The sequence below is a fragment of the Marmota marmota genome, unplaced genomic scaffold (assembly GCF_001458135.2).
Source record: "Marmota marmota marmota unplaced genomic scaffold, marMar, whole genome shotgun sequence".
NCBI lineage: Eukaryota > Metazoa > Chordata > Mammalia > Rodentia > Sciuridae > Marmota > Marmota marmota.
The window spans coordinates 28,518,493-28,533,840 of NW_026000142.1; the positions used below are offsets into that span (position 1 = coordinate 28,518,493).

Sequence of the window (15,348 nt, forward strand, 5' to 3'; positions counted from 1 at the left end):
ATTGTTTCAGGAATAATGACAAGAAAATAAGTGCAACCAGTTCAGTAAAGATGCAACCATTATAGGTTTGACTGCAAAGTACTCTGATGAGATGGGGGTGGGGTCAGTGCTCAAACTTTAAGTGCTGCAGAGATGCTCAGGTCTGTGAAACAGTGGGAGCTAAAGCAGGGTATGTCCACACATTTTATGTCCACAAATTTTATGTCCACACATTTTACTCACCTGCATTTAGCACAGTGTCATGGGGCAAATTAAACATATCTTTTGGAAATTTCCAGATTTTTAAAAAATATTTTAAATCCAAGTCTGGTTATATTTGTAGTTGTGGAACTGATGGATATGAAGGGCCAACACTGCCAATATTAGCAATGAAAGAAGTGACCTTCCTACAGAGATGACAGAAATATAAAGTTTTTGTGGAATTTTATATACTCCAAATTTGACAACTTAGATGCAATGCACAAACTCTTTAAAAGACATAGAAAATCCCAAACATGTTTAAGAAAAATGATAGCATTAACATTTATATATAAAAATACTTATATTTATGACCATAGATAATAGTGTGTGAATGTATCAGAATTTGTTATTGGAAACTACCTCTTAAAGAAAACTGAAAGGCCAGACAACTTTACTGGTAAATTCTATCAATCATTTACAGAAGTAATAATACTGATTCTACAAAAACTCTTTCAGAAAACTGAAGAGGGTATAATATTCAAATCATTATACAAGGCCAGGGTTATTCTGGTACCAAAAAACAAAGATTGCAAGAAAAGAAAATTACAAACTAGTGTTTCTCACACACATACATAAAGGAAATTACAGCTGAGCATATTTCATATCTATATGTATAAATATACATATAAACACTTAACAAATTTTAGTAAATTTAATGGAACATTCAATTCAGTATTTGCCATACAAATATTCTTATGAACTCCTACATATATAGTATATATATAGATTTTCACTGTAGCATCCTTGAAAAGGAAAAACCTAAGAGAAAAAAAAAATTTTTTTCTTCCTTACCAACTTCAACTCTGGTTGCAAATGCTCAATGCATCAGAGTAGCAGAAAAGTAGCAGCTTCCAACTATTCATGCTTAAAATTCTAAGTCTTTTTGTTAGCTTTACTTCCAAAGATACCAGCTGTAACCTGAAATGCTGTTGACTTTCATGATTTTCTTTAACCAACACATCAGACTATTTTCACGTATTGCCTTTTTGTTGTTGTTGCTGTTAAGCTTATTTTAGCATCATCTAGGACAAAAACTCTCAACTCTCACTACACATTAGAGTCATATGGGGAGATTTTAAAATCAGTGGCTCCATCTCAGAATTTGGGGTTCAGTTTCTGAAAGTTTCTATTTTTAAATTTTTTTTTAGAACTCTCCACAGGTGTTTTTAATGGCACCTGGTTTGAGGACCAGTCATTTTGGAACATCAGTTATTTGGCATATCAGTTTTGGAATATCAGTTTCTCCAGACTCTTTCATTGACTTTTTATTCATTCTTATCTATTTTGAAAGCTTAGGAAATTGTGAAATTTATTTTGGTCCCAGGAATCCTCGTCTCTTCTAATCTGCCATATACTATTAAATCCACTAATATCAATCTAAGATGTGTTGCTTTAGAAATATGATACATTGAAGTTCTACAATAATTTCCCCCTTGGTGCCCAGTCTCATGGCTTCAAGAGTTCTGCAAACACATACTCTTAACCATTTTGACATTCCATATAACATGCTCTCAGACTGCCCCAATATCCTAATTTTCTTCAACTGGAATACACTGACCAGTTCCCATTTGTTGATTTTGAATGCCTAGTTAAACTTCATGTCTGTTGGGTACTGGCACTTGTTTTATTTTCCACAATGACTTGTAGAAAGAAACATTAATCCTAATCTTTACTTCATTCCTTTTATTATTTGAGAATGTATGAATTGTGATAAAAAAGTAATAAGCTACTTTGAAGAAATTTGTGGTTTTTTTAAAAAAAATATTTAAAAAACACATCTGTCAGAACCTGAAAACAAAAATGAGTATATGAGAATTCCAAAGTGCTGCTAATGTTAATATTTTTCACAATTGCACATTTGGAATTGCTTTTGGATTCAGGTGCTTTTTTTTTTTTAATTTACCTTCATAGCAGAATTTCAACATCTGAGGCTGAGTTTGGCTTAAGACAGTAGTTAAAGGTTGTTCAAATTCAAATCCTGTGAATATTTTGGGTTGCAAATTAAAGAAGTTAATACCGTTTGGTTTGAAATAGAGGTATGACTAAAATTGATGAAATTATTTTCTTTCTGACTGTACCTGGCTATGAAGGTAATTGATACAATTCTTTTCCAGTTGGTAGCTACCGAGCTGTCAAGTGATCCCCAGGTTCAGAAAGTCCTGTGTTGTGGCCTGGTCATCACTGCTCTTGATAGCCTACTGTCATATAGATAGGGATAGTGCTATACAAAAAAGGGGTTAGCCTTTGGGTTGGAATAAATTACTTCACCTCACTTGTCCCAACAGCCCTAACTTGTAAAATAATAATAAAAATGCCAACCTTGTGAAAGTGTTGTGAGAATTTAATGTGAAAAATTTTAAAAATGGTTTGCCCCCATCCTTCTCATATTCTGACGAGGAGAAGATCTCCTTAGAATTTTGTTAAGACGAAGTTTCTGATAAATAGGCCTGGGTGTGGCCTGAGATTGTTCATTTCTAACAAGCTCTCAAGTGATGCTGATACTGGACCACACTTTCAATAGAAACGCTTTAATTTAGCTGGACTATAATAAGTATCTCAGTCACTTAAAAGTGTCATTGCCTTCCTTCTTTCATGTCATGTTTCCATCATTGTTGATTTAGGATTTGGATTTTGGCCAACAACTGCAACATCTAATACTGGTACACAGAGGATCCTGACTATTCTCACAAGGAAAGTGATTCACAGTGCAAGCACTAGAAGGAAGAAAAGCCCTTGTGTTTATGGACTTAGAATCTTCACTCAATAGTAAACATGGGCTTGGTTTCTACTGTGTGCAAACTTCCATTCCAGAACATGAGTAGACAGGCATTCAAGACTATGGATTGTGTTGGATAGGGAAGTAGAAGCCAAAGTCTCACATGGGAATGGTTTCCAAAAGCAAGGATCCCATGTGCTATTTCCATGGAAGTAGGCACAGAAAGAACTAAAACAGGCAAAACAGGTATTCAGGGTCAAGAGGTTCAGCATGGAAATATCTCTTGAGCCTAAAGTAAAAGAGGAGGAAATCTTTAATGAAATAGTTACAGTGGAATGTATAGGCAGAAAAGAAAATGTTTTTGTTAGGAAATTTATGGGCAGTTATAATGAAAATATATCTTTACTATTCCAAGTCAATAATGATATTCAGCACTCATCTTTGTCCTCCCTTCACCAAGCCTTGCTGCTGGCTATTAATCATTTCAAATACAATGACAGGATATAAGCAATCTGGGTATATTGAAATAAAATTAAATCCTACTCAGCTCTAAATAGTATTCTGTTTAAGGTGACATGACGATGTCTGGCTAACAAGCACAGACACACATGATAGTCATTTTGTTTGTGTCCAAACAGGTAGTGTCACCTCATGTTGCCAAACTGCTGCTCAAAACTCATCCAGCAGCAGAAACATTCTCAGTGGTGATTCAGTGAGTTCCTGGGTGTAGGCGTTTTAGCCGTGCTTGACAAGGGAGCTTCACAATATTTCATGATATAATCCCAGTGGCTCAGGAAGATGAGGCAGGAGGGTGGTGAGTTCAAAGCCATCTTCTCTGCAACTTAGTGAACCCTCAGCAACTTGAAAAGACCCTACGCAATTTAGCAAGACCTTGTCTGAAAATAAAAAATAAAAAGTGCTGGGGATGTGGTTCAGTGGTTAAGCATCCCTGTGTTCAATCCCTGGTACCAAAAAAAAAAAAAAATGAAAGAAAGAAAAAAAGAAAAAAAAGAAGAAGCAAACAAACAAACAAAAAAATTACTCTAAGTAATATCTCAAACAGCATGTTATTTCAAATCAATCAATCATAACATATCCCAGAAACAGCACCTCTACAAGGTTCTGAAGTAGTTATGATCAGATAGTCATATTTCTACTCTTCTGTACATTAATAAAGGACCCCCCCTTCCATTTTTGTTGACACTTTAGTTGCTTACAGATAATTTAAGCTAGGACACACAGATAAAAGTAAAAAGGCCTACACACACCATATAAACTTTCTGCCTTTGCATTTGGCTTACTTAGATAATAGAGACAAAAGAAGTTGTTGTGTTTTTTTTTTTTTCTTCTGCTGAGTTAATTTCTTCAGCACCTGAAATTGTCTACAGTATATTATCTCCACAGTCTCCTTTCTCTGAAATAGGTAAGACAATATTTTGTTATCAGAAATCTAAGCATAAGAAGTGATTCCTATTAATGATTTTCTCAATGATTACAGATATTAAACAGTTAGGGTTCTATCCTAAAACTAGACTAGATTGTGTTTACTTTATATGTACATTTGTTGTACTTAATTATGATAAGATGATGATCTCAGGAACTGAGAGATCCTGATACACCCTAATTCAAAGCAATGTTTAAATTTAATTAAATTCGTTTAAATTATATTTTTAGTCCAACATATTTTGAGTATGAGGATCATATTAAAAATGAAGACACACACACACACACACCACCCACACACATACACACAAACATATATATGGAACAAATGCCAAAATCACTGGTAATTATTGTCTAATCTTAAATATAAAATCAGAGAAGATAACAGAGCTCAGAACCTAAGGAGGAGGTGGGGGAATACCTGTGTCATGACCAGGCCAGATACTAACCTCTACTGTGAGAGTTTTATCTGAATAAACACCATCTGAAACCTCAGCAGTATACTATGTATGCAGGTGATAAATGTATACCCATCCTTATACAAAGAAGATTTAGAAAAATGTCTTATTTCATACTGACTACAAATCTTAATTAAAACTTCATTTTTATGAAATCTCTCTATTTCAACAAACAACTCTGCAGTTAGTCTCATGAGTCAGTCATTGTTCCACTGGACAGATTCCTAACCTCACACAGTGGGAGAAATAGGCAAGAAAGTAGATGCTTCCCATTCAGGACCATACACACTCAAAATTCCCTTGCAACTGATTTCTTAACTTGAACCTATCACAACAAAGAAAACTATATAAACAATAGACTTTTATTTATATGATATTTGACTTTCAAATGATAAAAATAAAACAAAAATCTATTCAATGAAGTATCTTCAAGAATACAGAATACCAAAACCAATATACAGATTCAAAGCAATCCCCATAAAAATACCAATGACATTCTTCACAGAACCAGAAAAAAACAGTCCTCTAATTCATTTGAAAGAATAAAAGGCCCAGAATAGTCAAAGCAATTCTAAGCCAAAAAAAGCAAAGCCAGAGGCATTACAATACCTGACTTCAAATTATATACAGAGCTGTAATAATAACAACTGCATGGTACTGACATAAATACAGACAGATGGAGCAAGGGTACAGAATAGAAGTTACAGAGGCAAACCCACACATCTATGGACATCTGATCCTTGACAAAGGTGCCAAAAACATACATTGGATAAAAGATGGCCTTTAAACAAATGGTGCTGGAAAAACTAGTTATCCATATGTAGAAGAATGAAACTAGATCCATCAATCATAACCAGCATACAAATCAACTCAAAATGGATCAAAGACCTAGGAATCAGATCAGAATCTGTGCAACTCCTAAAAGAGAATGTAGGGTCAACACTCCAGACATAGGCACAGGCAATGACTTTCTTAATAGGACCCATAAAACTCAGAAAACCAAGAATCAATAAATTGGACAGCACCAAATTAAGAAGCTTTTGCACAGCCGAAGAAACAATTAGAAATGTGAAGAGGGAACTCACAGAATGGGAGAAAAATTTTGCTAGCTATTCTTATGACAGAATTAATATCTGGAATATATAAAGAACTCAAAAAACTTCACACCAAAATATCAAATAACCCAGTTAATAGATGGGTACATGAATTATAAAGACATGTCTCAAAATCAGAAGGTTAAAGATTGTACGTTTTCTCTCATATGCACAAGCTAGAGAGGAAAAGGTAGAAAAAGATTGGAGCACATATCCTGAAAGTCAAAGGGAGAGGAAAGAGACAGGAGGAAGGGAGGGAGGGAGAAAAGTCCTAGGGAGTGACACTTGTCAAATTATATCGTTATATTGTGTATTTTGTGCATGTATGAGTAGGCAACAACAAATCCCATCGATATGTACAACTGTAATGCACCAATAAAACATGTGCAGAAAAAAAGAATACAGAATGCTTCATGCAGCTCCATCTCTGAATCTTATTTCATCTCCAGTCCATCCTCACTAGACTTTTAGCAACTTGAGGTCAAAAAGTTTCTTTTTATTCATTCTTGTTCTCTTAACATTTAACAGAGGGTATGTGCAATATAGAGTTATAAAATAAATGAGGAGATACTTGATAATGAATATAGCTCCTTACAATGATACCCTGAAAATTGCAAGAAACTGTTCAGCTGAGGAGGCAAACTAATAGTATTTTAGCAACAATAGTCAAAACAAGAATTGGCTAACTAGAAAGTTTAATTATCCAAAATTATCCTAAATCCCCAGCATTCAAGTTAATAGAAGTCACTTTGCATATTTATATAGAGGTGAATAACATGAATTGTTGAGCCAGACTGCCTAACTACAAATTCCAGATTTGTCACTTAGTAGCGGGTGATCTTGGTCAAATTGCTTAAATATTCTGTGCTTCAGTTGTCTGTTCTATAAAACCAGGATAACACTTCACTACCTTCCTCACAGTATTATGAACATTAAATAAGATAATATTTATAATTTTTCTAAATTATAAATATTATATCTGACACATAGTGCCAGATAAGTAATTTTATCTGATCATAGTAAGTAAGCATTATACAAGTATTATTAAATAAATACATATCAGCACCTATGAATCTGAGTCTTTAATAAACCTGATCCCACATGGTGTTCCATGCAATTACATATGAAATAAGTCTGGGGAATGTTGCATCTTCTGGAGAGACTCATTATACATTTGCAAATCCAAAGCTTTGAAATGTTTCATGACTAATTTTTTTTTTAAATTTAAGTGTACTTATAGCAAACATGTCCAAAGTCTATTTCAGCAGGTACCCCTTCCCTTACCTACAGGATGTTACTACTCCATAGCACTGGTTCTAGTTAACATATGTTGGGAAAGTATATTTATATACCTGCTGCTTCTTTGCTTTTTAATTTGTTGCATATAAATTTATATGTGCATATTCCAAGTCACAGCTAGATTCAGGACATGGGTTTTGGTTTTAATACTCTTTGTGTTTATCCTTCTCCTGCTCTGTTTCTGTCTTGCCACAACTTTTATATACGATCCCACATAAATGCCAAACATGTTGTTTAAATGTAATATAAAATTCTGTTTAAAAAGGGAATTGGGTTTAAAAAACTATAAATAAAGCCTTTAGCCATACCTGTTAAAATGGCCCTTCAGGAAAAAAAATCATAGTGTTACTAAAACCTAAGACAGATGAATCTTCTATTGCCAAAACATAGAAGGAGTCTGTTATTGGCATAAAAGCCAAGAAGCTGAATTGGTGACCAGTATGATTGACCACAGTATGGAGAGGAAATCCTGCCTTAAGGGTAGTGGGCAGAGCTTCATGTTTCTCTCATTTCTTCTTATGACTCACAGGGCGGCATCAGCCAGAAATCAATGAGCAGTCTGCTTGCCCCAATTTCCACATGCAGACTCCAATATATGTAGGAATTTAAACTACAATAAATAGAAGTAAGTACGAGTTTAAGGAGGAAACTCTTGGGAAAACTGATAAACCACTTGAAGGAAAATAAAAGTGTAGGCTTACATTTTAAATCATACAACAGATTACAACCCAAAAGAGCATTCAGAGACTGTCTATTTTACTAGAATGGTAAAAAAAAAAAAAAAAAAAAAACAAAGGCTTTTGTATCTGAGAAAATTGGGATTAATTGTGCTTTTCCTGTTTCCCTGCTGAACTAATAAGTCAGTTCTGAACTAATGAGTAAGATTTTTTGTTTGTTTTGTTGTTTATTCCTTGCGATTTGCTATGCCGACAATCAGGTCATTTGCCAATATTAACAGTTTTTTTTTTTTAATCATCCTTATCTGAATGACTTTTATTTCTTTTCTTGTCTTAATGCATTGGCTACAACATTTAGGACTGTATAAGAAGAAAAGTAAAAGCTGTGATTCTTGGGTTATTCCTGATCTTAGGAGTAAAGTGATCTGTTTTTTTGTTGTTTCCAGTAAGTATAATGCTAGCTGTAGGGTTTTGTTCATGCATTTCATTAAATTGAGAATGACTCCTTCTATTCTTATTTTTTTAAGAGATTTTATTTACAATTCCATGGATGCTGAAATTTGTCAAATGTTTTTGGTACATTAATTGATAAGATCATATGATTTAATAAAGAGAAAGAAAATTGAATCCCTACCTTACATCATACACAACTATCAACTCAAAATGAATTGAAGACTTAAGTGTAAGATCTGAAACTATAATGCCTAGAAGAAAACAGGAGAAAAATCTCAATGATGTTGGTCTTGGCAATTAAGTTTTTTGGACATGACATCAAATGTACAGGCAAAGAAGCTATAATAATAAAGTGAAGCTACACTAAACCATTTTTGCACAATGAAGAAAAAAATTAGCAAAATGAAAACTCCACTTATGAAATGGAAGAAAATATTTGCAAACCATATCTTTGAGAAGGAGTTAACATCCAAAATATATAAGAAACTCGCACACCTCATTACAAGAAAACAAACAACTCCCAACAAATAAACCAATTTAAAAGAGCAAAGGACCTAACATAAGTTTTTCCAAAGAAGACATATCAATGGTCAATATGTGTATGAAAAAAGGGCTCAAAATTACTAATCATCTGGGAAATGCAAATATAAACTGTCACCTTACACTGACAGCTATTTAAAAACACAAAAGATAAAAATGTTATCAGGGAGGTAGAGAAAAGGAAACCCTTATAAATTATTGGGGGGATTGTAAATTGGCACATCCATTATGGAAAACAGTGCAGAAGTAACTCAAGAAATTAAACATAGAAATACCATATGATCTAGTCATTCCTCCTTGGATATGTACCCAAGGAAAAATTAAATCAGTACCTCAAAGAGATCTCTGCACTATCATATCCATTGTAACATTATTCATAATAGCTAAATAATGGAGTCAACCTGTGTATCCATCAATAGAAAATAGATAAAGGTAATGTATTGGATACAAAGTGATACTATTAAGCCTTTAAAACTGAGATGTATACTCATATTGACAGCACATACACTAAAAGATATATCTTGCCATTTGTGAATACATAGAAAGACAAACATTGCATGATGTTATTTATATATAGAATCTTAAAAAGTCTAATACATAAAAACAGTAGAACAGTAGGAGCAGGGTAGTGGGGGAAATGGGGATATGTTAGTCAAAGCATACAAAGTTGCGATTATATAGGAAGAAAAATCTAGAGAGCTAATGTACAGCATGATGACCACAGTTAATAATACCATACTGTATACTGAAAATTTGCTAAGAAAGTAGATATTTTCTCAACCAAAAGTAACTATGTGAGATTGATATGTTAATTTGCTTAACTGTAATCATTTCAATATGTACAGTCATGCATCACTTATTGATGAAGATATGTTCTAAGAAATGCAGCATTCAGAAATTTTGTCATTGTACAAACATCATAAAGTATATTTGCACAAACTAAGATGGCTACAATGTTGCTAGGCAACATAATTTTATGGGACCACCATCTTGTCTGTGTTTAGTCAGACTGTGAAATTTCATTATAAGGCACAAGACTGTACATCTACCAAAATGTTATACTGTTCACATTAAATATGTACAATAAAAACTTACATTTATGCCTTAAACATACACAGTCTTGTCAATTATACCTCAGTAGAACTGTAAAAAATGAAAAATTTCTGCTTTTCATAACACACTGTCAAGAAAATGAAAAGATAAGCCACTGACAGAAAATACTTGCAAAAGATAAATATGATAAAATACTGTTATCTAATACATGCAAATAACTCTTAAAACTCAACAATAAGGTAACAACCCAATTTTTAAAAAAGGCTAAAAAGACTTAAACAGATATAAAGAAGGTATACAGATGGCAAATAAACATATGAAAAGATGCTCCATATAACATGTCATCAATGCAATACAAATAAAAACAACAATGAGATACTATTACACATCTGTAAAATTGGCCAAATCCATTGACAATACAAAACGCTAGCAAGAATGATTGCTGATAGGGAGGCAGTTGCTTATAAAATCAAACATAATCTTAAGATCTGGCAATCACATTCCTTGACATTTATCCAAAGAAATTGAAATGTATGTACACACACACACACACACACACACACACTCTCTCTCTCTCTCTCACACACACACACACCAAAAAATAAAATAAATAAATAAATAAAAAATATAAACAAATTTAACATGAGCATTTATGGCAGTTTTATTCATCTTGTCAAAATGTAAAAGTTACCAAAATGTCCTTTAATAGGTAGATGAATATAATGTGCATCCATTTCATGTTGAAATGAAATGATCAGTCAAGAAAATGATAATTCATGTAGGAAACTTAGGTGTACATTGCTAAGTGAAGAAGCCAATGTCAAAGGCTATACACTATGTGATTTTAACAATATGATGTGTAAGTTAAACCCAAACTATGGAGATTTAAAAATGATTGGTGGTTGCTAAGGATTGGGGGTAGGGGAAATTGAAGGCATAAATAGGCAGAGCACAGAAAATTTTTAGGACAGTGAAACTCTGTATAATATCTTATCATTATATATTTGTCCAAACTTCTAGGATATACCACATCAAAAACAAATCCCAATGTAAACTATGAACTTCAGGTGATAATGATGTGTCAATGTAGGCTATCAACTGTAACAAGTATACCACTCTATCTGCGTATGTTAATAATGGGAGAGGCTTTGCATGTGTGAGGGAAAGAGGACTCTCTATATCTTCCTCTAAATTTTTCTGTGAACCTAAAACTGGTCTAAAAAATAAGGTGTAATTTTTTTAAAATATTGATCAATTGAAAAGTGCTCATTCTTTTTCTATTTTCTATAATAAAACTTTGTAGAATTCTCCATGGAACTACCTTGGCTTTTGGAGATACCTTTCCAGGCATTTTAAAACTATGATTTCAATTGTGCAGAATAGAGAATCCAAAAATAGAACCACAGAAATATGTCTAACTGATTTTTGACACAGGTGCAAATGCAATTACATGGAAGATACAATTAAATGGAAGAAAGCTTTTCAATAAATACTATTTAAGCAATTGGATCCACAGGCAAAAATAAAGAAAGAACCTCAACATACACTTCACACAAATGCATAAATTAACTCAAATCTAATTATGGACTTAAATGTAAAATAAATAGCATCGTAGAGAGAAATAGAAGAAAATCTTTGGGACCTAGAGTCAAGCAAAGAGTTCTTTGACATGGCACAATTTATAGAAAGGAAAATTGATAAGCGGAATTTTATAAAATTAAAAACAGGCTCTGTAAATGACTGTTGAGAACACAGAAAAACAAAGTACAGATTGAAAGAAAATATTTATAAAGCACATATCAAACAAAGGACTAGTATCTAGAAGAATATAAAGAACTCAAGATTCAACAATAAGAAATCCAAACAATTTAATGATAAGAGGGCAAAGGAGAGAGGCATTTTACTAAAGATATTCAGATAGTAAATAAGCATATAGACTGATGTTCAACATCATTAATCATTACTGAAATGTAAGTTAATGCCAGATGACGTATACTATACACCTGTTATATATAATGAGTCATATACTATACACCTATTATAATGATTAAAATAAAAAAATAGTAACACAAAATTGTGGAAAGTGTGGATTACACATTTATTGTTGGTGAATGTGTAGTGTCACAATAAATGTGAAAACAGTTTGATAGGTTATTTTTTTAGTCTAAACATACAATTATCACATAATCTACTAGTTGCCCTCTTTGGCACTTTTCAAAGAGAAATCACAGATTATATTCACATAAAAGCCAGTACCTGAATGTATCAAGTAGTTTTATTGTTCACAGTCTTAAATTAGAAACAACCCAGGGGCTAGTCCTTAACACTGAATGGTCAAACCATGATTACATCCACACTTTGAAATACTAAATAGCATTAAAAAATATCAAGCTATTAAACCATGTAAGAGACTAAATAAATTGCCAGATATTTAGGCTGAGTAAAAAAAAAAAAATATATATATATATATATATATATCAATCCCCAAAACTTACATATCACATGATTCCATCTATATAACCTTCTTGAAATGACAAAATTATAAAAATGGGGACAAATTATTTGTTGCCAAAAGGAAAGGAGGCTTTTCTCTGCCAATGTCAATGCCCTGGTTGTGATACTGTACAATCATTTTCAAGGTATTTTCTTTGTAAAAAACTAGGTAAAGGGTAAATAAGATCTCTCTGTATTATATCTTACAACTGCCTGTGAATCTACAATTATCTCAAAATAAAATGCTTAATTTAAAAAAGTTAAATAATGACCTCTTCCAAGACTCCCCTACTCCTTTCATCTGTTGCTAGTATACCTCTTCAATATGCTAATACTGTCATACTAAAACAACATTAACCAAAGAAATCAGCATTACCCCTGAACTCACTAAGCTGATAATTTCACAGTGCTTCCCATGAAAATATCAGCTGAATTCACAGTAGTTTTTAAAAGGAAACTGACTAACATAGGAAATGGAGTATTAAATGCTCAATTAAATATCAAATAATGCCTATAAAGTATTACAGATTCAAAAGAAGGCAACTATTTCCAATAGAAAAAAGAAAGATGTCTAAGGAGGAATGAAGAGACAATATGCACAGATAATATGTCAGTACTGGCAGCACTGTTTGTGAGCTACTTCAGTAAAATGGGTGCTTTCTATTTCCAAATGTTTGGTGAATTAGATATTTGCTTATTTTAGGACATTTCTCCCTGTTAGTCTTACTATGGATGATACCATACCATAATTTCCATTTCCTACAATAGTTCCCTTTCTCATTAGAATATGTGAAGACTTTCATTTTTTGAAATCTGCTACTTTGTTTTCCAGTGTCTGCTATTTCTTTCCACCCTAAGGTCTGTCTTCAAAGCTCAGCATACATGGAAACAGCTCTCCCAGATGATCAACCACTGGAAAAACCTCAACACTGCAGGGTGCTGAGCCCCTTGGGTGTTGAGATTCTTTTTTTTTATTTTTACTGGTTGTTCAAAACATTACAAAGCTCTTGATATATCATATTTCATACATTAGATTCAAGTTGGTTATGAACTCCCATTTTTACCCCAAATACAGATTGCAGAATCACGTCAGTTACACATCCACATTTTTACATAATGCCATATTAGTAACTGTTGTATTCTGCTACCTTTCCTATACTCTACTATTACCCCTCCTCTCCCCTCCCATCTTCTCTCTCTACCCCATCCACTGTAATTCATTTCTCTCCTTGTTTTTTTTTTCCCATTCCCCTCATAACCTCTTATATGTAATTTTGTATAACAATGAGGGTCTCCTTCCATTTCCATGCAATTTCCCTTTTCTCTACCTTTTTCCCACCTCATGTCTCTGTTTAATGTTAATCTTTTCCTCCTGCTCTTCCTCCCTGCTCTGTTCTTAGTTGCTCTCATTATATCAAAGAAGACATTTGGCATTTGTTTTTTAGGGATTGGCTAGCTTCACTTAGCATAATATGCACTAGTGCCATCCATTTCCCTGCAAATTCCATGATTTTGTCATTTTTTAGTGCTGCATAATACTCCATTGTGTATAAATGCCACATTTTTTTTTATCCATTCATCTATTGAAGGGCATCTGGGTTGGTTCCACAGTCCAGCTATTGTGAATTGTGCTGCTATGAACATCGATGTGGCAGTATCCCTGTAGTACGCTCTTTTAAGGTCTTCAGGGAATAGTCCGAGAAGGGCAATAGCTGGGTCAAATGGTGGTTCCATTCCCAGCTTTCCCAGGAATCTCCATACTGTTTTCCAAATTGGCCGCACCAATTTGCAGTCCCACCAGCAATGTACAAGAGTACCCTTTTCCCCACATCCTCGCCAGCACTTGTTGTTGTTTGACTTCNGTAACATATTGTTCATTTTCCATGTGATGTAAGATTTTTCCTTCTTTCTTTTATCATTGATATCCAGTTTCATTCCGTTATGATCAGATAAAATGCATGGTATTATCTCCACCCCTTTATATTTACTGAGGGTTGCCCTATGGCATAATATATGGTCTATTTTTGAGAAGGATCCATGTGCTGCTGAGAAAAAAGTATATCCACTTGATGATGGTTGATATATTCTATATGTGTCAGTTAAGTCTAGGTTATTTATTGTGATATTGAGTTCTATAGTTTCTTTATTCAACTTTTGTTTGGAGGATCTGTCCAATGGTGAGAGAGGTGTGTTGAAGTCACCCATAATTATTGTGTTGTGGTCTATTTGATTCTTGAACTTGAGGAGAATTTGTTTTATGAACTTCGCAGCACCATTATTTGGTGCATAAATATTGATAATTGTTATGTCTTGTTGGTGAATGGTTCCTTTTAACAGTATATAATGTCCTTCCTTATCCCTTTTGATTAACTTAGTCTTGAAGTCGATTTTATTCGATATGAGGATGGCCACCCCTGCTTGCTTACGAGGACCATGTGCGTGGTATATTTTATCCCAACCTTTCACCTTCAGCCTTTGTATGTCTTTTCCAATCAGATGTGTCTCCTGGAGGCAGCATATTATTGGATTTGTTTTTTTAATCCATGTTACCAGCCTATGTCGCTTTATTGGAGAGTTTAGGGCATTAACGTTTAGAGTTACTATTGATAGATGGTTTTTACTTCCAGCCATGTTTGATTATTTATCTTTTTTTTAAAATTTAGTTTGTTTCTCCATGATTAGCTTTCCCCCCACCCTCTGTCTTTATTGAGGCACTTCCCACTGATGGTTTTGGTTATTGTTTTTCACTTCTTCCTCGTGTAGTGTTTTGCTCAAGATGCTTTGCAATGCTGGTTTTCTGGCTGCAAATTCTTTTAACTTTTGTTTATCATGAAAGATTTTTATTTCGTTGTCGTACCTGAAGCTTAATTTTGCTGGATACA

The 15,348-nt window shown here is 33.5% G+C and overlaps 1 protein-coding gene across 5 annotated transcripts in view; it reads right to left on the reverse strand.

Moving 5' to 3' along the window:
- The window catches only part of Magi2 (membrane associated guanylate kinase, WW and PDZ domain containing 2), a 1,275,072-nt gene that overhangs the window by 558,164 nt on the left and 701,560 nt on the right, over positions 1-15,348 (reverse strand). The window lies entirely within an intron of this gene.